The 26,243-nt window shown below is 42.2% G+C and overlaps 1 pseudogene; it reads right to left on the reverse strand.

Moving 5' to 3' along the window:
* Positions 1 to 12,811: 12,811 nt before the first annotated feature.
* Positions 12,812 to 17,486, reverse strand: LOC135654194 (probable protein phosphatase 2C 59; annotated as a pseudogene).
* Between the last annotated feature and the right edge of the window lie 8,757 nt (positions 17,487 to 26,243).

Below are 26,243 nucleotides of genomic sequence, written 5' to 3' on the forward strand. Positions count from 1 at the left end.
ATCCAAAATGAGGAGGACCCGTACCTAAGAAGATTCAGATCGGACATTCTAATTTATGTATCATCGGGTGGGTGAGATATAGGATCCATACTTGATCTTGTAATGTTAATGGATCCAAAATTTTAGGTTGGACTTCATATCTTGTATGGAGCCACGAGGGTTATGGGCATTCCTATCCCCATAAGACATGCAAACCACAGCAGATTTCCTTTTCTGCTTCATTCTTACGTGTGTTCGAAACAAGCATTCCTCCGTTGGAAGGCTAAACATTTATTTTCTCCCATTGGCATCCTCGCAGCCGGCGGTGTAATGGGATGTGTGAAGAGCGGCAGCCAGAAGTCATTAGTTGCCGGAGGGGTATCGGCTGCGTTATTGTGTCACGTGTACACCCAGCTTCCAGAACGACCTCTATACGCATCATCCCTGGGGTTAGGGGTTCTACCATGGCTATTCTGCTCAACACCGGCTATATCTATCTTTTTTCCCCCTTCTCCTTATGCTTACTTAACCTGCCTGTTTTACTTATCAGGTACGTCCGTGACTCTTCTAGCTGTAATGGGGTCTCGCAACAAGTAGTCTGGAAAGGTATTCCCTGCAGGTGTCGTTTCTCTTGTGTCCTTGATAATGGCCGGTGGCTATCTTCATGGAATTCTGCGTAGCAGTAAAACATTGTATGTTTTGAATAGTCTTCTTCGTGTTCTTCGTGGACTTGCAGTAACCTTTTCTTTTATGCAGCTTGACTGTGTTCTTGTCTACCCAGTCACAGTTTCTACTGTGCAAGAACTTGCATAATTTGGATGCAGTTTTGCTAGGAAATAGAACATTACATCAACAGGCTCTTCTAATGATGAAATAGAACATTTCATCATTAGGTTCTCTAAGGTTGTCAACTGTAGATGCTTGATGGTTTGCTTCACGAGGACATAAATGGCCAATGGCCAATTAGATCTTTCAAATAGGCTCTTCTAATGCCATATCCAATGCTCTCTTGATGGCTTTGTCGAAAGGTCTAATTACATATTAATCTTTGTAATTATTTATTTTTAATATTTTAATTTTTATATTTTAAAAAAATTACATTAAGATATCTATACTTTGGAATATTTACGAAAGTAAAACATTTGATCACATTACTCTAATAATCTCTATGTTGATCTATAATACCTTTTAAAAAAATAGTATAATTTCATTATACTACAAGCAAGCAAGCAGGAATTGGACACTAAGAAAGAGAAACCGAAGAAAAATTTTCATGCTATTTTTTGTCTCTCTACGGTAATGCATATATATATGACAGGGAAAAAGGAAAAAGTCAGCTCCTCTTCCTGACCGCATGGCCGAAGCCGAAGCGTATTAGAGTAAGGAATCAACGGTGGGTAATGTCACTTTGTATAGTGAAAACAAGTAACGTCACTCAGCATGATGGAGCTCAGCAAGTAGTGAAAACACCACCCAAGTACACATTTCGTAATGGATTAGGCACAGCGACTTCCCAGCTTCATCGGACCAACGAAGTCCATGCTATGGGTGTTGTTGAGCGTACCGCCCATTCCGACGATCAGAGATTTGAAAGAATACGACTGTCCAAGAGGGAAGGGGGTAATTACCGTACCCCGAGCCGCAGCAGGAACACGTTACCCTACTTCTTCGCCATGCCCACGAGGTTCCGGTGGTTGAGGTCGTTGCCGACCTGTAGCCAGTTTCCGAAGATAGGGAAGGAGACGGGGCCGGGAGGGGCGCCATTGGAGCCGGAGCGGGAGAATACGAAGAAGAGGAGGAGAGGAAGAGAGAGAAGGGAGGGAGATTGATCAGTGAACAGATGCTTGGCAGCGTACGTGCAGGCAACTGCCGCAAGGGTGAGCATGGCCGGCCAACTTTGTGGTGGAGGCAGCCATGGCGATGGTCGTTGGCTTCCTTCTTGTTGCCAGTGCTGGTTGGATGCAAAGGAGGGAGAGTGGACGGTGATTTATATGCCAAGTAAGCGGTGGTGGTTCGCTCGCCCGCCCGCCGCACCTCCCTTTCAGCTTTCTTGTTGAAGTTTCCGCGTCCCACCACCGTGCCTGCATGGATGTATATACACACGTTCTTGTCATTCTCTGCATCATATATCGACACAGCTTTCTTCTTTTAAGGACCGATTGCCATATTCATCAACTCTTTCCATGAAACTATATATATTTCATATTTATTGTATTACAATAAATTAAAAATATATATATCGTTCTTTATATATTTTTATGAAAATGACACATAGTAATTACATTTAAAATTATCATTTCAGACATCATATGAAAACAATAGTTAATTATTAGATTTAGTGTGATCCATCAAATCACTCTCCTCCGTAAGACATTATCCATGACATCTAACTTGCCGAGAAAAGAAAGGGAAAAGGAAGCAGAGGTTACTTGGTGTTCGGGGTTTTAGCATCATCCCATTTGATTCAAGATTTCGGTACCTTTTCTTGCCGGACGAGACATCCTGAGATCTGACCACTGAATTGCTCAGAATTAACCTCTTTTATTGGCAATTAAGGGCAAAAAAATAAGAGAAGAAAAAAAAAAAAGATGAAGATGAGAATAATGCAGAGACTTCTTTTATGACTCAAAGCATGCAGTAAGTATTATTTAGTATGTCATATTTCTTTTTTTTTTCTTACATTTCAAAGCATATAAATTCGTTTTTGTACACTAATAGTATGTTATTCGTTTTCTCCTCTCTTGAAATCGAACAAATCCCAAAAAGTTATATAGACAAGATGTTGTCTATCTAAGATTGTATAGAGTTCAGATCGGTTATAGTTGCAGAATGACAAGATGTTGTTGCTCGACAGGGAACGCATGCATGCATTCATGCATATGAATCAACTAAACAATCCTCTTCTCTTTCAGGACATGTGAACTTTTTCTTGCACAACCTGTTTACTTTGCATTACTAAGTCAAAGTGAATTTGTCTATGACATGTTATACCTTCTCATAACAATTTTAATATTGTCTCCCAAGAAATCATTTCTTGCTGTTTCATTCACAATGACAGAAAATTCTACTAACAAAAAACCCTCTATTTCATGATATTTAATCGCAGCATTGGACACATGAAAGACAAAAATTTTCATTCAACTTCTCTTCTCTTATCTACGAACAGTTCCTCTTCTTCACCGCATGGCCGAAGCGTATTAGAGTAAGGGATCAATGGGGAACTGCATCCCAGCCATCCCAGCTTCTTGAGTTCTCCATCATTTATATCATAGCTATATGCCTCGCTATCTACGGTGAAAACAAGTGACGTGGTCATCGCCACCTCTCTCAGCACGACGCAGCTCACGTTGCGGGGTTTCCTGAACCCTAACTGGCCCAAGCTCACCTCATGCGCCCTCACCCATCCTGGCGGACCGTCGTTTGTCTTCCTCAGCAGCCACAGTCCGATCACCCAAGTACACGTTTCGTAATGCATTAGGCACAGCGACTTCCCCTCCCACATGCCTATTCCGATCGTGTCCGAGCGGGCGACGGCTGCTTCTTTCGGCAGAGGGATGATCTGCGTGCGCTCCTTTCTCACATCAAAGGCGACGACACACTGGTCGATCTCGTTCGAGAACGAATTTGACGATGCCCAGAACACGACGTCGTCGCAGATCACCGGGTGCTCCAAATGTAGTTCCAACCAACCGAAGTCGAGTTCCTTGTCCATCGTCCACACCCTCGCAGACGAGTCATAGACCTGACAGCGGTGCAACTTGCTCCTTACTGAGTGCCGTGAAAGGTAGACCAACCTGTAGCCTTTCGTCACCCCATCTCCATCGTTCAAGAATCTCACCGCGATGCCACCCCATTTACAATACTTGCCCGGCGGGGAGGGTAGCTGGCACCGAGTACCACGGACCGGGTTGTAGACGAATAAGGCACCATCTGTCTTATGCAACACAAAGACGAGGCCACCAGCTGACCCAACGATTTTGCATTTGCGGAACAAGAATTCGAGGCTGCTTCTGGGCACACCGGCGTAGGGGTCAACGAGGCAGAAGGCTCCAGAAAAGGCGCTGTCGTGGGGAAAGAAGCCGGAGATGACATTGTTGTGGTACGACTGTGAAAGGAGAAAATGAGAATCTGATGAGAGCTGGCGAAAGGTCTTGCAAACAGAGAGGAGCCTAAAGAAGGTCTTTGCTGGGAGGTAGGAGAGGATCTCTGCCAGCAAGTTATCGGGAAGGGGACGACCGCTACTTCCGAGGTTGGTGCTATGGGTGCTATTGAGCGTACCATCATCCATTCCAACGATCAGAGATTTGAAAGAGTCCAACTTATTGTCCATTATATAGAGAAGTAAGAGGGAAGGATGACGACTCTTAGTGTGAGAAGATATCCAACTCTCCTCGTTTGAAACAGAGAAATGTTTCGAGGACCGATTGCCATATTCATGTACTCTTTCCATGAAAATATATATATATATTTATTGTATTACAATAAAGGGAAAAACATATCATTTTCATATATTTTTATGAAAATGGCAATAAGTAATTACATTTAATATTACCATTTCAGACATCATATGAAAATAGTAGTTAATTATTAGATTTAGTGTGATCCTTCAGAGCACTCCCCTCTGTTAGACATTATCCATGATATCTAACTTGCCAAGTAAATGAAAAAATTGATTTGAATTAAGAGCCTTAGTTATCAATAAGATCAATAGATAGTGAAAAAATCATTAAACTTTGTTACTTGAGATGGTAAGTTTTGATTAGACGTTTCTATTTTAAAATCAATAATATATGTATATATTGAAACTCTTATTTAAACTTTGTTACTTGACTATTAAGACATTAAAGATTTATTATTAGACTCAAAAACTAATTTGTAGTGATTATATTAATTTGTAAGGACCCAAATTATATTGTAGAACTTTGCAAGGAAAATTATGTAAAAATGCCGCAGCCTGTCATACGCCGCCGCAGCCGTCCTCATCGGCATTCCTGGGTGCGTTCATGTGCCACGCGGCGCTCCTAAAGTTCTACAATATAATTTGGGTCACAAAGAGAGATTCACAACGGCGGAAACCCGCCTAGATGTTCTTGAAGCGAGCATGGAGGAACTCTACCATGGCCAACAAAAACTAGTTGGGGTAGAGAGCTCGCAAGAGGAAGCGGAGTCCAGGATCGACAAGGTCGAGGCCCTAGTCGACCGACTGTCTGATGACACCAAAGACTCCGTGCAACACTTACAGGATGTTGTGGCGGAACTCACTTCAAAGGTGGCCATGCTCGCAAGAACACTAAATGCGGGAGGAAGCAACACCCGCGTTGCACTGCCACAAAATTTGAGGGCACCCGAGCCTCATGGATATGGAGGGGCCAGAGATGCCAAAGAGCTCGAGAACTTTCTGTTCGACATGGAACAATACTTCCGAGCTACGAGGCCCGATTCTAAAGATACCAAAGTTTCTATAGCAACAATGTATCTGAACGGAGATACGAAACTTTGGTGGCGAACCCGTTGGGAGGAGATCCAACAAGGCCGGTGTCGAGTCGACACATGGGAGGACTTGAGTTCGTCGCAAGAAGGAAGTTGAGACAACTCCGCCAGAGTACCACCATCCGAGACTATGTGAAACAATTTTCTGCACTAATGCTGGACATACAGGACATGTCCGAGAAGGACAAGTTGTTCAGCTTCCTCGATGGTTTGAAGCCATGGGTTCAACAGGAGCCAAATCGAAGGAATGTTACCGATGTGGTCGGGGCAATTGCTACTGCAGAAAGACTCACCGACTTTGTTTCCTCCGAAGACCCAGGGAGAAGGAAACAATCTTCAGGCAATCGCCCTCCAAAACATTCTCAAGGGAAGGAGCTCGGGGGCGAACAAAAGAAGAAGAGTTCCCACAAAGGGCCAAACCCGAAAGGCAAGACCTCAAAACCTAAAGGATGTTTCTTGTACGGAGGACCGCACATGGTGAGAGAGTGCCCACAAAAACAAGCACTCAATGCTTTGACGGCTTCCATCCAACCCCCCCGATCGGACAAGGGCAAAGCTGTTGCTCTTACTTCGAGCAGTTCTGAATCCAACAGCGATGACGAGGAGTCGCAAGGACCCCGAATGGGAGCAATGCGTTTGTTGAACGTCATGCGGGGTCAAGTGGGGGAGAACATCAAAACAAAGCTACAAAAAGAAGGAAGTAGTGAGCTGATGTATGTGGACATCAAGCTAAATGGCCAAACGACCCGTGCAATGGTGGACACGAGCGCTACCCACAACTTCATAGCCGATCGAGAAGCACAACGACTTGGGTTGATATTGGAGAAGAGCCCAAGCCGAATGAAGGCGGTGAACTCGGAGGCCAAGCGAATCTCCGGGTTGGCGAAGGGTGTTCCCATCAAAATCGGGACATGGAGCAGGAACACCAACATGATGGTCGTGCCATTGGATGACTTCCAAGTGATCCTTGGAATGGAGTTTATGCACCCGGCAAAGTTGGTGCCAATGTCGTTCTTGAACTCCCTATGTATGATGGGAGGCGAGGACCCCTGTGTGGTTCCCATCTCTCGGAGAGGAACCAAGGAGCCCTGACACATATCGGCATTACAACTGAAGAAAAGGGTGCGAAAAGGCGAATTGACATTCATGGCTGCTATGAAGCTAAAGCCACTCAACGAGAAGGCCATTCAAGAACCTGCTGCGGTGGCGAACGTCCTGAAAGAGTTCAAGGACGTTATGCCACCCGAGTTACCGAAGACTCTTCCACCACGCAGAGGCATGGATCACAGCATCGAGCTGGAGCCAAGAGTGAAGCCTCCAGCGAGACCACCCTACCGCATGCCCCCGCCAGAGTTGGCAGAACTCAGGAAGCAGTTAAGTGAACTGCGGACTTGTTCGACCAATTGGGCAAAGCTAAGTATTTCTCAAAACTCGACCTTCGGTCGGAGTATTGGCAGGTGCGCATTGCTGAAGGCGACGAAGCGAAGACTACCTGTGTGACCAGGTATGAAGCGTTTGAGTTCTTGGTGATGCCTTTCGGCTTAACCAACGCTCCGACCACATTCTGCACTCTCATGAACCAGCTATTCAAGGAGTATTTGGATAAGTTCGTGGTCATCTACTTGGACGATATCGTCGTCTACAGTCAAACGCTTGAGGAGCATGTCAATTACCTTCAGACGATTTTCAAGGTTCTCAGGGAGAACACTTTGTTCGTGAAAAGGGAGAAATGCTACTTTGCTCAAACTGAGATATTATTCTTGAGACATCGAATCGGTGATGGCACCATTCGGATAGATAAGTCGAAGGTGCAAACAGTTGCAGAATGGCGAACTCCAAAGAAGGTGCTAGAGTTGAGATCCTTCCTTGGTTTCGTCAATTATTATCGATGCTTCATAGCGGGATATTCGAAGCGTGCAACCCCACTAACGAAGTTGCTGAAGAAGGAGCAGCCTTGGAAGTGGTCTGACAAATGTGAAATAGCATTCCAAGATATGAAGGCTGCTGTTATAGAAGAACCAGTGCTCAAATTGCCAAACTATGGGGAGCCTTTTGAAGTCCATACAGATGCTTCAGACTTCACTATTGGGGGAGCACTCATGCAGGAGGGTCATCCGGTGGCCTACGAGAGCCGCAAACTCAACGAGACCGAGCGGCGGTATCCATTGCATGAGAAGGAGATGACAGCAGTGATCCACTGTCTACGAGTTTGGCGACACTATCTCCTCGGATCGCGATCTATGCTGAGGACGGACAACATCGCTCTGAGCTATTTCCAAACTCAGAAGAAGCTCTCCCTAAAGCAGGCGCGTTGGCAGGACTTCCTGGCTGAATTTGATATGACAATGGAGTATAAGCCTGGGAAGGCAAATGTCGTGGCCGATGCATTGAGTCGGAAGGTGGAGCGTGTGAATGCCGCCCAATTGGAGGGCGGAAACCAAGCAAGTCAGTTGCACTCCAACTTCCTTTCCAGAATCAGGGATGGACTGTATAGTGACCCCCAAGTAGTTATCCTAATGCAGCTCATCAAAGAAGGCAAGGCACGACGATTTTGGGTCCAGGAGGGACTCGTTTACACAAAAGGGAATAGAGTTTATATTCCCCGAGTGGACAATTTGAGGCGTGAACCCTTAAAAGAGTGTCACGATTCCCTTTGGGCTGGACACCCAGGCATTCACAGAACGTTGGCTCTCGTGGAGAGGGCCTTCTACTGGCCGAAGATGGGGACTGATGTGGAGGAATATGTTCGAACATGCCTTACTTGCCAACAAGACAAGGTGGAGCAGCGGAAGCCGGTGGAACTTTTGGAGCCGTTGCCCGTACCAGAAAGGTCGTGGGAGAGCATTTCCTTGGATTTCATATCAAGCTTGCCACTTGTAGGGAGACTTGGATTGATACTCGTGGTGGTCGATCGGTTTTCAAAGTATGCAACTTTCATTGCTGCTCCCCTACACTGTTCAGCAGAGGAGGCGGCCAAGCTTATGATGAAGATTGTGGTGAAGTATTGGGGAGTCCCACACAATATCATTAGTGATCGAGATGCTCGGTTCTTGGGAAGATTCTGGACCGAGCTATTCAAATTGTTGGAGTCGAAGTTATACTTCTCTACAAGCCTCCACCCCCACACGGATGGCCAGACTGAAAGGATAAACTCACTCCTGAAGCAATATCTCCGGCACTACGTGAGTGCCAACCAACGAGATTGGGTGAAGCTGTTGGACATTGCCCAATTCTCCTACAACTTGCAGCGGAGCTCTGCATCCAACAAGAGCCCCTTCGAGATCATCACAGGACAACAACCGTCAACTCTGCACACCATGGCAATTGGGTATACTGGGAGTAGTCCATCAGCCTATCATTTCACAAAAGAGTGGCATCGAAATGCAGATATTGCGCGGGCTTACTTGGAGAAGGCGGCAAAAATGATGAAGAAGTGGGTAGACTTGGGAAGGCGACCACAAGAGTTCAAAGTTGGCGATTTGGTGTTGGTAAAGCTCCAACCGGCATCACTCCAATTCTTTAGGAACAAAGTCCACAAAGGATTGGTGCGCAAGTATGAAGAGCCCTTCCCAATTATCAGCAGGTTAGGCAACGTCTCTTACAAGTTGCAGCTGCCGGCGTGGTTCAAAATTCACAACGTTCTTCACGCCAGCAACCTAAAAGCCTACCACTTGGACCCGCAAGATGCTTCCCGAAGTGTTCCAACTCGGCTACCTCCCATCACAACCTCCTACGAGAAGTGAGTTGAAACCATTCTGGCGGACCGCAAGATAAAGCTACCCAACGGAGCTAAGCAGATAAAGTACTTGGTGAAGTGGTGAAAGCTTCCCCGAACAAAAGCCAGTTGGGAGCCTGAAGACGCCTTGCGACATGAAGAAGAAATCATCAACAACTACCAACAAGCGTCGACGAGGGCGTCGACAGTTTAAGTGGGGGAGAATGTCACGAACGATCGTCGCGCACTCGCAACAACTCCGTTCAACGAACCGTTCGTCGCTCACACCTACATGTACAGCTGTTTGACAGCATGTTTTCTCTTAGTTTTGGGTTATTTTGCTTGTAAAAATGTAAGTTCGAACAAGCTGCAGCGTTACAAAGCGATCGCTCACCGAAACGAGCAAAACAGCCTAAAACAGCTCCGTTTTCGCGTGCCGCGGGCTGATTTCTGGAATCTGCCTATGCTCACCAAAACGTCAGCCATCTCAGCCCCTTTGAACCCCCCGGGTGGCACAGGGCTGGATGGGGCTTCGGATATATACCGGGCGTTGAACACTCTTTCGCAAGTTCGCAAGTTCGCAAGTTGCCTTGATGGGAACTTGTTGTCGCGCCCGGGACCAGGTGAGTGGTTGTTTGTGGGCTTGCAGCTGTTCGTTCAACCTTCTAAAGCCCTTGTTTTCCCCCTCTCCCTCTTTTCTCTTGTGCACGCAAGGTGCTCGCTGAATTGCTTGTAAAGCTTCCCCTTTTCGCGAGATGTCGGGACTTGTCCGCCGCTCGTTCTTTCGAACTAATCAACTTTATTCTTTTACAGGTCCTTCGGGACTTGCGAGAGGTTACAAGTGGGCTGATCCTCGCGGAGCAATATCGCAAGGGCGAAGCGCGACTTAGGCAATGCAAGCTAAGTTCGCGTCTTTGCCGCAAAGGTGACCCGCGACTTAGACAACGCAAGCTAAGTTCGCGTCTTTGGCCGCAAGGATGCCTCACGCCTTAGGCAATTCCAGCTAAGGCCGTGACACTATGTCACTTGCTAAGATTGCAGCTTTTAATTGCCATCCATGTGGTCACTCCCTCCATCACATTATGATACCAGCTCCATATGTTCTGCCATCTCCTACATTTACTTACTGTACACATGAATTAATAACTTGGATCTCAAACTGTACCCAGCTCTCACCCACATTAGGTTGATTTCTGCAGAGGAAACGAAAGAAACATTGCAGAAACAGGACCAGCTATTGGACACTATTCGTTCTCATTTGGCACCCTAAAGAAACAAATATTGGTGATTCGTTAGCCTGCAATCTTCGTAAGGTGTGTCTTCCTAGGCCATAAAAGTTAAAATTATGGTGCCCTTTCTACAGGAATCTCTTCCTTCTACCTGCTGGATTCTTAACAAGATGCAGAAATTTAGAAGGGTTGTGAGGTACTGTCTGATCTAGAATCATGTGATATACCTTAACTTCCCATCTGTCTCTGCACAGACACTGATGGACCGTAACAACTATTATGAGGGAATTCCACAAGTTTGCATCCCAAGACACAGTAAGTAATTTGGGTTCCTCGACGGTGTTAGATTGCAGAACGACTAAAAGCAAGAACCCAAGAGAACTGTCCGATATATGTACACATTGCAGCATGATGTGGAGGACAGTTCTCCTCATGTTACACAAAGTGCTTGATGGTCTTTGTTTCGTCTAAGGAAGAAAAGAAAACAATAAAAGGAAATAAAATCTTTTACCAGGCACACGGGAAAACAGAAGGGGAACAGAAGGAGTTACAGGAGATTGGTGAAGAAACTTCAGATCAAACTACACGAATTCTCTTCTTGGGAGGGAGAGGAAGGAAGACCGAGGTAAGATCGGGAGTAACGGCGTGGAATTCCATGGAAGGAGCCGGCGGTACCCTCTTCGCCGGCTTCGGCTTTCTCTTCGCCGGCGTACAAACAAGGACGGGCTTGAGAACGGTCTCTTCCGCCTTTTGGTGTGACGCACTCTTCCTCTTCGGTTTCGGCAGCATCGGGACGGCCTTCCACGGGCTTGTCCCGCGTCGGCGCAGTCTTTATGGGCGGAAGCAGAGGCAATTCACCTACGACGACGACGACCGCCTCGGAGCCCATGGCTGCGGAGATCAAGAACTGAAGACGAAGGCAGTGGAGGCCACAGGATTCCCTTGAGAGGAGCAAAGAGAAGCACACCTCACAAGGTGGTCGGCTCGGAGAGGAATCCTTGTGGTGGAGGAGAAGAGGAGAAGAAGCTGAGCAGCAAATTTGGAGGGAGAGGGAAGGGCGAAGGAGTAAATTGGAGGAGCGAGGCAGCAGCTTCGACGTTGTGGCATCTCTACGGCTGTCCTCGACAAAAGAGAAATGCCAGGATCCACGTCTTAACGCCGCTTTCGGCACCCTCCTCCATTTCCCCGGTGAACCAACTTTTCGTCTCCTTTTTTCTGTTCTCGCTGCTCTGCTGAAAGCGTCGTCGGCAGTGGGCTGCGGACGACAACAAAGCATTAAATAACCGGTTAGTGTGGAGAGAGAGAGAGAGAGAGAGAGAGAGGCACCATACTCGATCAACTTGTTCATTCCATCGGTCGTTGTCCCCAACTCCATTAGCCTTCTTTTGGTTTATTTTTCTCTTCCTTTTTTTTGTGTCCGAGTCAAGAAAGGTTGTGTCGACAACAGACGAGGAGAATATGAAGGCTAAGGTAGACTCTTTTGCACGAGGCAAACTGTGTAGGGTTAATAAAAAGTAACTTCGATGTTCCTATCCTTCTTGGATGCCATGGGACCTATAATTTTTGTTAATGGGCGCAAACAACAAATTAATAGGTTAGATTCTATTCTATTCTATTCTATTCAAACACATCCGCGCATCTGCCACGCTAGATAAGACATGGGCATGACCCTTTGATGGATCAATCACGAAGAATGGTTATACGGCTTTACCTTTGAATCTACGTCAAAATGGTCAAAGTTACCATGGAAACTATCACAATCAAACTCCACTATGTATCATTAGACACTTCAATTCTGTATCCATGTGAAACTAATCTTCCTGCCAACATTTATAATACAAACTCAATAAGAGACCTTCTTTCATGGGTCTCATTTTGCTTTCATAGGGGGCATATCAAAATTGTTCCTTGAGGCTTAAATTACCAAACTTGAGCTACTTTAATTGCAGGAGTAAATTCCAAATGGTAAAAATGGTATGTATATATAAACGACTATTCAGGAAGAAATTTAGGCACTCTAACCAAACAATCTTATTGATTATTCTAACAAAAGTGAAAACAGCATGATACAGACTCCACTAAACCATTACAGATAACAAAGCGATAACAAAGATCAAGCAGACAATTTGTACCTATTGCTGCTCGGTTGTGTTATCAAGGCTAGCCAAGAAACTGTACCACGACACCAAGTGATGTTGTCAGAACTACCCCTTTGATAGGCCTCCTGTAACAGTTTCTTTGCTGCTTGTTCTGGATCTTGTAGGGGTTTGACAATAGCTACCACCGCCTCCTGAATTTGGAACCAAATGAAAAAGAAAGGGTTCAATCTTCGGAGATGATATTTCAGGTACCTACTTTTTTTTTTGTTTTTTGTTATTTTCTTCTTTTAAAGTATACCTCATTCGTTCGTGACAACATCCCACAATCAGTCACTTGCAAGGATGAGGAATTCGAGAGATCCATCAACCGCTTCCACCTGCATTCAACAGTAGTCGAAGCAGTCAAAGGCATTACTGTCAGATGATGATATGTCTCGAGTCTTGAAGACAATAACATTGTAGGAATAAAGTGATAGGTCAGAGATCAAACATGAATTTCTGGATCTGCGACAACAAACTGTTTCAGGTGCCTATCACCAAATGCACGAGAAACGGCAAGAACACCACCGACACGCCATGTCCCTGCAGTTACAGTTGATCAGTATTTATATAACGAAATGATCTAAACTGATAAAAAATGATGGAGGAGATCAAGTACCAGCCCACATTACAAAGCCCCCAGCATCCTCAATCCTTTGCTCTCTCATCTGTTTGGTCAGGCTTGTGATCCCTTGAGACAGCTATAGCTGCAAAAGTTACAAAAAATAGCGTGAGCCGAGTTCCTAGTAAAGAACTAAACTTTTAAGAGGCTCAATCAATAATTCAATACAAGATTCTGGTGATTGTATTCTATTTCAGATACTGAATTTGTTAAAAACAGAACCTTCAAGCACATCCAGAGAAAATCATCTCCATATTATCACCATCAAAATAGAGTGATTGGTTTAATTATGAGAGCTCACATCAACCAAGTACCACAACAGGTTGATTTGCCAGGTCTCTGTTGTTCAAAGTACCAAGAACTGGCTTTTGACCATGATGCACGAGGGACAAAAGGTTTCTTTCTCTAAATTACCAAGCAATCAGAAGAATTGCCGTTGCAATCTACTGCACAAACTAGAAGCAAAACTTACCATATGGGGAACAAAAGACTTTTTTCTCTAAATTATGAAGCACCCAGAAGTTCGTTTGGTCAACTACTCTATCATGATCAGAAAATTGCTTTTGCAATATATTGTAAGAACCAAGAAACAGAACTTGCAAGTAAAATGGGTGCTCTACAAGAAATTGGCACAACTGTTTGCCTCAGAAAAGGACTTGTTGCAACTGATGCCACTGAAAAACCAAGAATCAGATGTTTGTATCAAGAGGTTCATAGAATACATAAACTTTTGTATTAATTGAGCACAAGTTGAGATGCCAAACTCGATTTAACAAAGAAAAAGTGGGAAAAAAAAAACAACGAAAATTAGAACCACAAGCAGCTTTTAATATGCTAAATAAAAAGTCTTTATTAGTTACAATTTTCAAGATAACTGGATCGAGTGATGCAACAAATTCTAGATTGATTTTTCGACCCAATCAATTGAAATGAGAAGAGATTGCATGGATATCTTATAAAGAATACAGAACAACCTCAACGGGCATAAGAACAAACATAAACAACAGGATTCAATGACAACAAGTATGTCAACAGCACCACACAGTACTGTTTATTGCCATTCATAAATCAATCAGAAATTTGAATCTAGTTAGAAGGCAATAATCTCAAACTAAAGATGACCACATATAGTAATTGAACCATGAGATGAACAAATGGGCAAGCAAACATCCAAACAAAAGCAAATGGTAGATCACGGATAATGATTATGGAAATATGTAAAATGTTAAATACCAAGCTCTACATACATGAGGGATGATTTTTGATAAAAAATATGTAAATTTGGCAAGAAAAAATAATGGAGACACAATAATATCTACCTAAAGTTCCATATAAAAAATATATTCTTTAACACTGAACAAAACAAATAATGGAGAAATATGCTTATGACAAGCTTCAGGATTAAGGAAACATCAACTTCCATTGTCATCCTGTTTTGTCATTGGCGTGAATAGTTAAACTCCCGATCGTCGAAGTCTACGATTAGATGGTTTTGACAAGGGTCAATTCCAGAATGCAAGAAATATAACCAACAAAATGTGGACTGGAGGATAAAAGACCGTAGAATAATAAATCACACCAATAAAAATCCCATTTGTAGATTCCAAGACATGTCATACATCTAAAGTGGTACCAAAACCTACTATGTACAGCGCTAAATGGAAAGTTTCATCAAGGAACAACACTCAAGCGATGAACAAAAAATAGTTCTTAGATCATACATTAAAGACAAGATAACATGACTAAACTATTAGTATACAATTTCACCAAAAGTATGTAGCTATGAAACCACTGTAGCATCGATAAGTCATAAAGACATTAAGTGCAATGGCTTATAGAAGTAGCATAAAAAAGTGATTATTATTCTTTAAATAATGCTGTGTAAAAATTGGATAACTTAATATTAAGTTTCCAATCCTGTTTAACTTGCTAGTAAACTATTAATCTTCAAATCTCATTTCAAAAAGAGTACATGCAATACGAGAGCGTAATGAACTTTAGCACCTCATCCATCATCAACAATTTAAATCCTCATTTATCACCATAAGTGTGCAGTTTCAGCCATTTCTGAAGATTTTTTCGCAGGTTCAATTCTCCAATTTCAGGCTTAAATTCTGTGAATCCAAACAGGAATATGTTCTCTTTCTCCTTCCTGTCTATACTTTTTTATATTACTATATTTTTGAAGAATCTGAAACTATATGATTATTTGTTTCAATGTGTTCAGTACACCAGAGACACACAGAGCTACTATAGCATTTGGCAGGATCAAGAGAAGGCCAAAAAACTTTGTTGGTCTAGAACCTACATATATCCTAAGAACCTAGATGTCACTGGTGTCACATTCTAAATATTGCTCTTAAATAGGTTGGGTTGTCAGAATACAGTTAGTAAAAAAAAATGCAGTAAACTCCATCTAAATTGAGCCGGTTTAGTTCTAGATTAAGTACAGAAATCCGTTACACATAATTGATGATAAGAGAACTGATTTAAGGATGAGGGGCCTACCATCTCCTCCTCTACATATGACAGCTCTAGAGTCCCCAACATTTGCAACGAGCAAACGATCACCAACAAGGACAGCTGTTGATGCAGTTGAACCCGCCTCTCGGTTCTGGCTGTTCTCAGATTTCAAAAATTCTGCGTCCGTGTGGTTGTATGCATCAGCTGAAGGTAACAGCACAGATGAATTTCATAAGCCAAATATTATTGTTCTCTAAAAGCTCTTTCATAGTACAAAATGCAAATCAGCACCACCTATAGCTGATTTTGTATCGGTAATGAACTTTGGATGCCTGAGTAAGTTGCTGAAGAGGTTTTGTTTAACATACTCTGCTACTTGGGCACCGCCATGACCTACATAACCACTCATCAAAGCATCAAAGTCTAACGTTAGGATATTGAATGTATAAGCAACTCTCCACGAGAGAAATTTACCCTAGAAAAGGATTGAAAGAAGCAAGTTAATGAATGGGTTTTCTATGTCAGTTTTACCAAAAATTTGCAAATACAAAAAAAAAAAAAGATAAGACATTCTAAACATAACAAAGACAACAAAATACTGCAGAAATTTTACCATCAAAGACCCCAAACAAGCCAACAATTTCTCCATCAACGCTGTCAATTCGCGTCTCATAGAAGTCTTCCATCGAAGATCTTTTCCCCGGACAGCTTGCATACCCATAACCAAACTTCCCATCTTGACTGTCTTGAAAGAAATAAGCATGAGTTTTAATGTTAGATTGACACGCAAGAGTAGGATGTTTCTTTACAGCCTACTTTAGGCAACATATTCAACTGCAGATTCAAGAACCACAATTAACAGATAGGAAGCAGTTCTATGAGTTTATTCAGCGTAAAAGAACCATGTTTCCCATGTAAGTTCACACATCCATATCTGACGAACCATCTCATAACTTGTTTGTCAATTATTAAGGATCTAACTTATATTGAATTATTAAGGAATAAACGACTGTTTATACATAAAAAATAAATAAATAAATAAATCTCTTCCAATAACTAGCTAGTTTGTCTTCGAATTAGAACTCAAAATATATGAAGCGAATGCTAGCATAAGATCAGCTCGAAAATCGCACGAGATACGAAACATAAACAAATCTAGAAAAGAATATCGTAAGCCTTAATACGACTTCACAAGGAATAAACGAACGAGACCTGAGTCCTCCCCCGCTGACCGGAGCACCGTCTGCTTGAAGCCCACTGATGGAGTTCAAATACCCCATCTTCCCTCCGAAATATTCGCCCCCCAAACAAAGATCAAAGTGAGGGAAGATCCCACCGAAACCACCGAAACAAGAAGGCCGATCCAATCAGCCTGGAAAGAAACCCATGCCCGATTTCCTCACACTCGAATCAGCCGTCGATCCCCACCGCGACCAAATTCACCCCCTGCAATCGACATCCGATACCCCCTCCCCCCCACAAACGTTTACCACGTCGATCAACGGAAGCAATCTCGAACTCCAAAAAGAAAAGAGGGCAGATGAAGAGATCCTTCACCGAGAGACAGAGAGAGAGAGAGAGAGGAGACGCCGAGCACTGGTTTCGATCGCTGGCAACGGGGAAGAAACGTCGAGGGAGGAAACAACGGATTAATGGTGGGGGGTAGGCGGTGGGTTTTGAGTAGAAGTTAAAATGTATGAATGGATATGCTTAGGTCTCCATTTGGTACCGAAAATAAATAGATAAATAAATACACATGTCTCAAGAAAAATAACTTTAATTGAGCGTTAAAGTATAATTAATTAAGTTTAATTGACTAAATCGAAGATCTAATTAGCAATATATGAGCATACATAACAATGCTATAATAACAATCAAAACTTAAAAGGACAAAAAATGGTTGTAATAAATCATACATTTGTGTGTGAGAGGTCACTTCTATCTTTCCTTTGCGTGCTTGCATTGCTTAAGTGGTTGCCATCACGTAACCGCATGCCATCGTTATACTTGTCGCTTGTTTGGGTGTTCTTTTCGATGCATGATTATTCCATTTCTTATGAGATATATATATATATATCGGGAGGAAGCATAATATAATGCAGCTTAATTCCCGATGGAATTAACGTGATGAACACCGACATTTTCTCGAGCATAGTATATTAACATGATAGAGCTTTTTTTCTGGGGGATTACCGATGAAATCCATGTGGGGAAGACGAGCACGTCGTTGACTTCGATCGGAAGCTGTGGCGAGGATCGAAATGACTCAGGCAGTTGGCAAGTCAACGCCTCAATCCACCAATTTTTAGTGAGGATGAATGCGATGCAAATTCCCTGTTGCATTAATTTGGTGGTATTATATATAAACACAACAATTTTCATATTTATTGACTCGGTCAATCTCTGTAAGTCGATTGTCATTTGCCCCTCGAACAGCAATTTAATGCATATGAATGTGAGGGAATTCTCTCTTTTTTTTTTTTCTCCATAAAAGAGTCTCACGTTTTCAGAAATTTTCCGACATCAATTTTTTTTTTAACCTAATACCGATTACAATATTTTTAATACGATGTTATAGTATTTTAGTAATACCCAAAAAATAATATAATATAATATATTTATAAATATAATTATTTTGAAAATATTATTTTTTACAGTATTTTTATTTTATGTTATAGTATTTTTCATAATATAAAATATTATAACTATATTTTTTATTGCATTGACGATTGTTTCTTAGTATTACTGAAAATACTATAATTGGATCGATTCATCCAACTAGTCCACAGAAAAAGGAAAAAAAGAAAAAAAAAAAAAGGGTAGATAATTGGATATTTCAAGGATTAAGCAAAAAATTAAGCGCTATTAAAAATCTGAAAAATGAGAAGTTTCTTTTTTTAAAATCAATATGTGTATATATTGATTTATATGCTAAGTAAGCGGTGGTGGTTCGCTCGCCCGCGGCACCTCCCTTACGGCTTTCTTATTTAAGTTTCCGCGTCCCACCACCGTGCTTGTATGTATATATATACACATGTTCTTGTCATCCTCTGCGTCTTCTATCGACACAACTTTCTTCTTTAAGGACCGATTACCATATTCATAAACTCTGACCATGAAACTATATATATTTCATATTTATTGTATTAAAATAAAGTGAAAAAAATATCATTCTTCATATATTTTTATGAAAATGATAAATAGTAATTACATTTAAAATTACCATTTGAGATATCATATGAAAACCTCAGTAAGACATTATCCATGATGATAGGGGTAATAATGGCGACATGACGTGTCACGACGACTGCCCCACCTGGGCGCCACTCTGCCCAATGAGGAAGGCAATAACGCTGACTCGACACGCGCTGACGTCATCCACTATCAGGCAACGACTTCCGACCCCGTGCACTTGACCACGACAGGAGAGGACGACGACCGACCCTCGCCCATACCCTGCGACAGTCCGGTTCTCCACGCAACGTTAGTAACAGCGTCAGACGTCGTCAGAGGTACGATCCTGCCTCCCACAGGCGGGCACATCAGGTAACGCTAAACTACCCTATAAATACCCCCGAGTTCTAAACGAAAGGGGGGACTTCTCCACGGCAGAAAACTCCCTTCCACATCATCTGACTTGATCGTCGGAGGGGTCGGGCCGAGCTTCCGACCCGACCTGTGTGCAGGAACGAAGGCAAGGTCGCATCTCCCAGTCACCACGACGAGGCTTCACCCCCCACGCTACGTCCCATTCGGACCGCCGTGACCGGCCACCCCAGTTGTCCCGAGGAGCGCCGCGTCGGATCCCCGCGCATTCGGACCCGAACCAAGCCGCGTCGGCCCCGAGGCCACGGCATACAGTTGTTCCCCGTAACATTTTGGCGCTAGAAGGAGGGCATACTGCCCGAGACCTCCTCGGCCACAGCCTACCCGAGACCTCCTCGGCCACAGCTTGCCCGAGACTTCCTCTGCGCGGCCTGCCCGCCTAAGTAGCTCCTCGGCCACTGCCTGCCCGAGAGCTCCTCGACCCCATGCTGCCCGAGACCACTCCTGCGCGGCCTGCCCGCCTGAGGGGCCTACCACCCCTACAACCAAGCCCAACTTGACCGACGAACCACTACTTGAGGTTCCTCGGCCACCCAGAGCCACCACTGCACATCCAACCCTCGTCAATTGTCAAGCTCCATGATTCCCACACCCCTGGCAATGAACCGGCCTTCGCCCGACAGAGACGGTTCCTTAGAACCGAAGCCATGCCTCGGACTCGCCTTACGGCAACCGACGCATAACTTCCATTGGGGGGGGAATATGATGAGGGTAATAATGGCGATAAGACTCGGGCTGACGTCAGCTGTCTCGGATGACGCATCGCCCCTCGGTTGACCTGACAACACCTGGTCAAACAAGACCAGAACGCCAACCGAGGCACGTCACTATCCTACAGGAGCCCAGCCCCTCACGTGACGCCAACACTAGTGTCAGACGCTACCGGGAGTTCGATCCTGCTCCCTGCTAGCAGTCCTACGCACCACCTTCACTATAAAAACCCTTGCATGCCAAGGGAGAAAAGGAGGGAGAGGACAACACAAAAACACCCTCAAAACCACTCCACTCCACATCACTAACTTGATCGTTGGAAGGGTCAGGCCGAGCTTCCGACCCGACCTGTGTGCAGGAACGAAGACGAGGCGCCTCTCACCGGACGCACAGGCGAGGAGCCCCTTCCCAGAGGAAACGGCGACCCCCCTCCACGACCGAACCGACCCGAGCCGGCGACCTCTACAGTCCCGAGGAACCCCCCTGGGAGATCCCCGCCATTCGGACCCAGAACAAACCGCGTCGGCCCCGAGGCCACGGCGTAAAGTTGTTTGCACTAACACATGACATCTAACGTATCGAGAAAAAAAGAGGGAAAAGGAAGCAGAGGTTACTTGGTGTTCGGGGTTTTAGCATCATCCCATTTGAATCAAGATTTCGGTACTTTTTTTTGCCGGACAAGACTTCCTGAGATCTGACCACTGAATTAACCGACGATGAGTGATCTAATTATGAAGTTGCATGAGTTTTTTGCCTTTCCAAATCTAACTACAGATATAATTCCATTAAAGATTCTTATCTGTTGGGCACATAGCGCATTAGTTCAGCCCATAATGCTTTAATAACTCATAGCTCATATTAGTATTTTCTTTTCTTTTAACATAAATCCTAACTTTTTTAATCTAAACGTGTGCAGGTAAGGTTGAAAAAAGAGGACAATGACGATTGTGGACGAGGTTGAGAAGAAAAAAAAAAAAAGAAAGGAGAAACTGTAATATTGGCAATTAAGGGCAAAAAAAAAAAAAAAAAAAAGAGAGATGAAGATGAGAATAATGCAGAGGTTCCTTTTATGACTTAAAGCATGCGGTAAGTATTATTTAGTATGTTATATTTCTTTTTTTTCTTAAATTTCAAAGCATATGAATTCGTTGCCGACGTTGTATAGAGTGCAGATTGGTTATAGTTGCCGAATGACAAGATGTTGTTGCTCGACAGGGAACGCATGCATGCATGCATGCATATGAATCAACTAAACAATCCTCTTCTCTTTCAGGACATGTGAACTTTTTCTTGCACAACCTGTTTACTTTGCAGAACCTGTCTATGATATGTTATACCTTCTCGTAACAATTTTAATATTGTCTCCCAAGAAATCATTTCTTGCTGTTTCATTCACAATGGCAGAAAATTCTACTAACAGAAAACCCTCTATTTCATGATATTTAATCGTAGCATTGGACACATGAAAGACAAAAATTTTCATTCAACTTCTCTTCTCTTATCTACGAACAGTTCCTCTTCTTCACCGCATGGCCGAAGCGTATTAGAGTAAGGGATCAATAGTGGGTAACTGCATCCCAGCGATCCCAGCTTCTTGAGTTCTCCATCCTTTATATCATAGCTATATGCCTCGCTATCTACGGTGAAAACAAGTGACGTGGTCATCGCCACCTCTCTCAGCACGACGCAGCTCACGTTGGGGGGTTCCCTGAACCCTATCTGGCCCAAGCTCACCTCATGCACCCTTACCCATCCTGGCGGACCGTCGTTTGTCTTCCTCAGCAGCCACAGTCCGATCACCCAAGTACACATTTCGTAATGGATTAGGCACAGCGACTTCCCCTCCCACTTGCCTATTCCGATCGTGTCCAAGTAGGCGACGGCTGCTTCTTTCGGCAGAGGGATGATCTGCGTGCGCTCCTTCCTCACATCAAAGGCGACGACATAGTGGTCGATCCTCTCGTACGATTTCGAATGTGACGATGCCCAGAATACGACGTCGTCGCAGACCACCGGGTGCTCCAAATGTAGTTCCATCCGACCGAAGTCGAGTTCCTTGTCCATCGTCCACACCCTCGCAGACGAGTCATAGACCTGACAGCGGTGCAACGAGCTCCCTTCTGGGGTCCGTGAAAGGTAGACCAACTTGTAGCTTTTCGTCACCCCATCTCCATCGTTCATGAATCTCACCGCGATGCCGATGCCGCCCCATGTCCAATACTTGCTCGGCGGGGAGGGCAGCTGGCACCGAGTCCCACGGGCCGGGTTGTAGACGCATAAGGCATCATCTTTGTTATGCAAGACAAAGACGAGGCCACCCGCTGACCCAAGGATTACGACTTTCCTGTAGGACAAGAATTCGAGGCTGCTTCTGGGCACACCGGCGTAGGGGTCAATGAGGAAGAAGGGCCCAGGAATGTTGCGGATGTGGGGAAAGAAGCCGGAGATGACATTGTTGTGGTACGTCTGTGAAAGGAGAAAATGAGAATCTGATGAGAGCTGGCGAAAGGTCTTGCAAACAGAGAGGAGCCTAAAGAAGGTCTTTGCTGGGAGGTAGGAGAGGATCTCTGCCAGCAGGTTATCGGGAAGGGGACGACCGCTACTTCCGAGGTTGATGCTATGACTGCTATTGAGCATACCATCCATTCCAACCATCAGAGATTTGGAAAAGTACAACTGTCCATTATATAGAGAATAGAGAAGGCCGATGACTCTTAGTGTGAGAAGATATCGAACTTTCATCATCTGAAACTGAGAAATGTTTCGAGGACCGATTACCATATTCATGGACTCTTTCCATGATATATATATATATATATATATATATATATATATATATATATATATATATATATATATAGTATATTATATATATATATATATTCATATTTATTGTATTACATTAAAGCTAAAAACATATCATCTTCATATATTTTTGTGAAAATGACAATAAGTAATTACATTTAATATTACCATTTCAGACATCATATGAAAATAGTAGTTAATTATTAGATTTAGTGTGATCCTTCTAAGCACTCTCCTCTGTTAGACATTATCCATGATATCTAACTTGCCAAGTAAATGATAAAATTGATTTGAATTAAGAGCCTTAGTTATCACTAAGATCAATAGATAGTGAAAAGATCATTAAATTGCTCACGTTGCCTCTGATCACTACTTTTTCATAATTCAAATAAAGAAAATAATCATCTGAAAAAAAAAGCCATTTTTAGTTTCAAAATTTTCAGATAAACATAAGGATGCTAAAGATACAATAGTTGTGTGAGGGATTATTTTACTACTGATTTTGAATGTTTAAGGGTATTTTTAATTTATAGAATTGCTAATTTTTAAGGAATCTTGAAAAAAGAACATTCGACACTCGAGTAAATTGAAGACTTCCAAGTTAAGAATGCCAATATGAGCCTTAATTAAGAGTCTTAAGAATCAATCCACTTCAAACCATTTTTAGATAAATTAATTTGAGATGGTAGATTATGATACGAACAAAATGGACAAATGAGGGGTGACCATAACACCAAATCTTATCGCAATGTGACTTACATGAGTGTAGGACAAAAGCAAAATCCAATGTATTCGGGAAGATAGTGAGATTTGTTACAAGGATGATCAAATTAGGGTCGAAGTTGTGTCTTTTACTCCAATTTTTGGAATTAATCGATTGCTCAAACTTGGCCTACTCTACATATAATTTCTAATCTTAACTTTTCATACCCTTTGAATATAAGTAAATTTAAGATTTTCTAAGATCTATGGATTTTGGTAAAAAAGACTCGATCTAGATGACTACATAATTGAATTATTTAGTGGATGTTGGAATATCATAATGGTCCAACTGATTTTAATTTCATCATTTTCATCATAGGTGTATGCTTATTGATGATTGACTAAAGTTTTTCTTTTTCTTTTACTGATGCAAGACTCATAAAGTTATAAGTGGTTTTTAATCAATGTTATTATATAATTTAAATTATAAAATTCTTCCTAAAATCTTAATTGAACTTTTATTCCCCAAATTATCTCTCATGGGCAAACAATTTTTTACAATTAGCCAACGTTTAAGAGAATATTCTATCGACATAGGAGATTGTTGTTTTGGAGGTACAAATCTAGGGTAAAAGTCCTTTAGTGATAATTAAAATAAAAATTAAAAAAAAAAAACTTATGATAAATTATTTATTATCCCTCGATATGCTTTCATTCATTCATTCTGAAAATTGACCTTAGAGCTATTAAAGTAGCGAACCTTTGTCTTTTTATATTTATGTCATTATTACCCAAGTTGTTACATAAATTCTAAACCATGATTCCTCCCCATAAAATGCTTATTTCTGATTTTGATTGTAAAATTTTACAGATTCAACGATAACTTGATGATTAGAATGTTATGTTGTCTATTCAAATGAGGTAACTAAATCAAATTATGCATGATGACCAATATACAATAATTTATCTTTGTTTCTTGGATAACGAGAAGCCGAAATGATGAATTTAGTCAGGAATATTTTATTTATATTAATTTTTTAGTTATAAATTGTTACATTATACAAGAAAGAATATTACCACATTTAGGATTTTTTTCATTGGATTATAACATCATTCCATATATCAAAAGTCAAATAAATAAATATCACATTATTAATATATATAAATAATAAATATTTATTATAATTTTTTATTTATCAAAATATAAATTAAAAGTAGTCATAGGTTTTATTTAGAAATATAGTGATACTAACTCAAAAATAACTCAAAAATAAAATTCAACTAGCCCTAGTTAAAGGAATATTTGTTCTCAATTGAAATTTGGTATAGTATTATTGGTTGGTTACTTTAAAATTTTAAAATAAAGTAAAAAAATTCCGTAATACGAGGAGGAACCTTTATAAGGCAACTATAAAATAAATATATATTCAAAAGTTAATCATCATATTGACATATATCAAATGCTCGAAGGCATACTCGGAGGAACCTTTATAAACTCACAATAGTGAATGAAAATAAATCCATATTACACTCCTAACAACATAAATAATAGTATCTCTTACTCGTCAAAGTAAGGACATGTTGTTGAATCTCGGATTTTGATGATGAAATCAATTGATGTGTTTGTGATCTAATATGCATTTAAGTAACGCAGGACTAGCTTCGATCATAAAAGGCAAATTGATTAAAGTAGGAGAAATCAAACGTTAGGCCAAAGAGAACATATTAGAAGATTGGACGTCGGCTGGAGGATCGATCGACGTGTCGGTAGAAGGCTTCGTGTCATGAATTTAGGCATCGGGTTGAAGGATCAGACTTTACGCCAAGGAGATTGGAAGTTGCAAGAATCAACATGTCGATTGGGCAATACATCGAAGGATTGGACGAAGTGTCAGATGAACCAATGACATGTCGGACAACATAGGATTCGCTTGTAATCGACTATGTCTAGATTGAGTTAGTTTAGAGTCTAATTGAGTCAATTTAGAATGTAATTAGGTCAACTCAATTAGGGGATAATTAGGCATAAGTTAGGGCTGAGTTGGGTCGAATGGAATACCCACTCAGCCACTTAGAACCATGCTAGGCAGTGGCACCACCCATGGTGGGTGATAGAACCACTTGAAGCTCAACCTCCGAGGAGGTCCAGTCGATGGTACCGCCCAAAGTTGGCAGTGGTATCATCGGCCATAAAAGCTATCAAGCGATGTTACCACTAGAGCCTAGTCTCCGAGGCTCTGTCAAGTGGTGGTACCGCCAATATCCTAAAAATTGAGAATGAGACACTTTTAGGCTTCAATTTTTAATCTGTTTGGAGCCTATAAATACCTTTATCATCCCTGTTCAGATCACACAAGAATTGAGAACAAAAACAAAGATAAATTCTGTTGTAATCTTATGAGAGTTCTCCTTCTATAGTCTAAGGTTGATTTTTATTTAAGAGAGGAGTAAGTGGGGGTGTAAAGGTTCTCTCCTCAACTTGTCAAAAAGAGAATTGAGTTGTACGGGTAGTTGATCTTCGGTAATGGAAGCCGGTGGTCTCAACGAAAGAGCAATCAGAAGTGGACGTAGATCACGATAACCGAACTACTATAAAAATCTGGTTTGAATTTACTTCTTACTATTTACCTTTATTGCAAACTAAATTCATACTTTCACTAAGCTTCCGTACGCTTTCCAAGTTAATATTTTTTCGATACGATTTTTCATCGAACAAAATTTTTAAAACCAGTGATTTTAACGAAAGCACTAATTCACCCCCCCTCTTAGTACCGACTCAATCA

The sequence above is a fragment of the Musa acuminata genome, unplaced genomic scaffold, assembly GCF_036884655.1.
Source record: "Musa acuminata AAA Group cultivar baxijiao unplaced genomic scaffold, Cavendish_Baxijiao_AAA HiC_scaffold_52, whole genome shotgun sequence".
In the NCBI taxonomy this organism is placed as follows: Eukaryota; Viridiplantae; Streptophyta; class Magnoliopsida; order Zingiberales; family Musaceae; genus Musa; species Musa acuminata.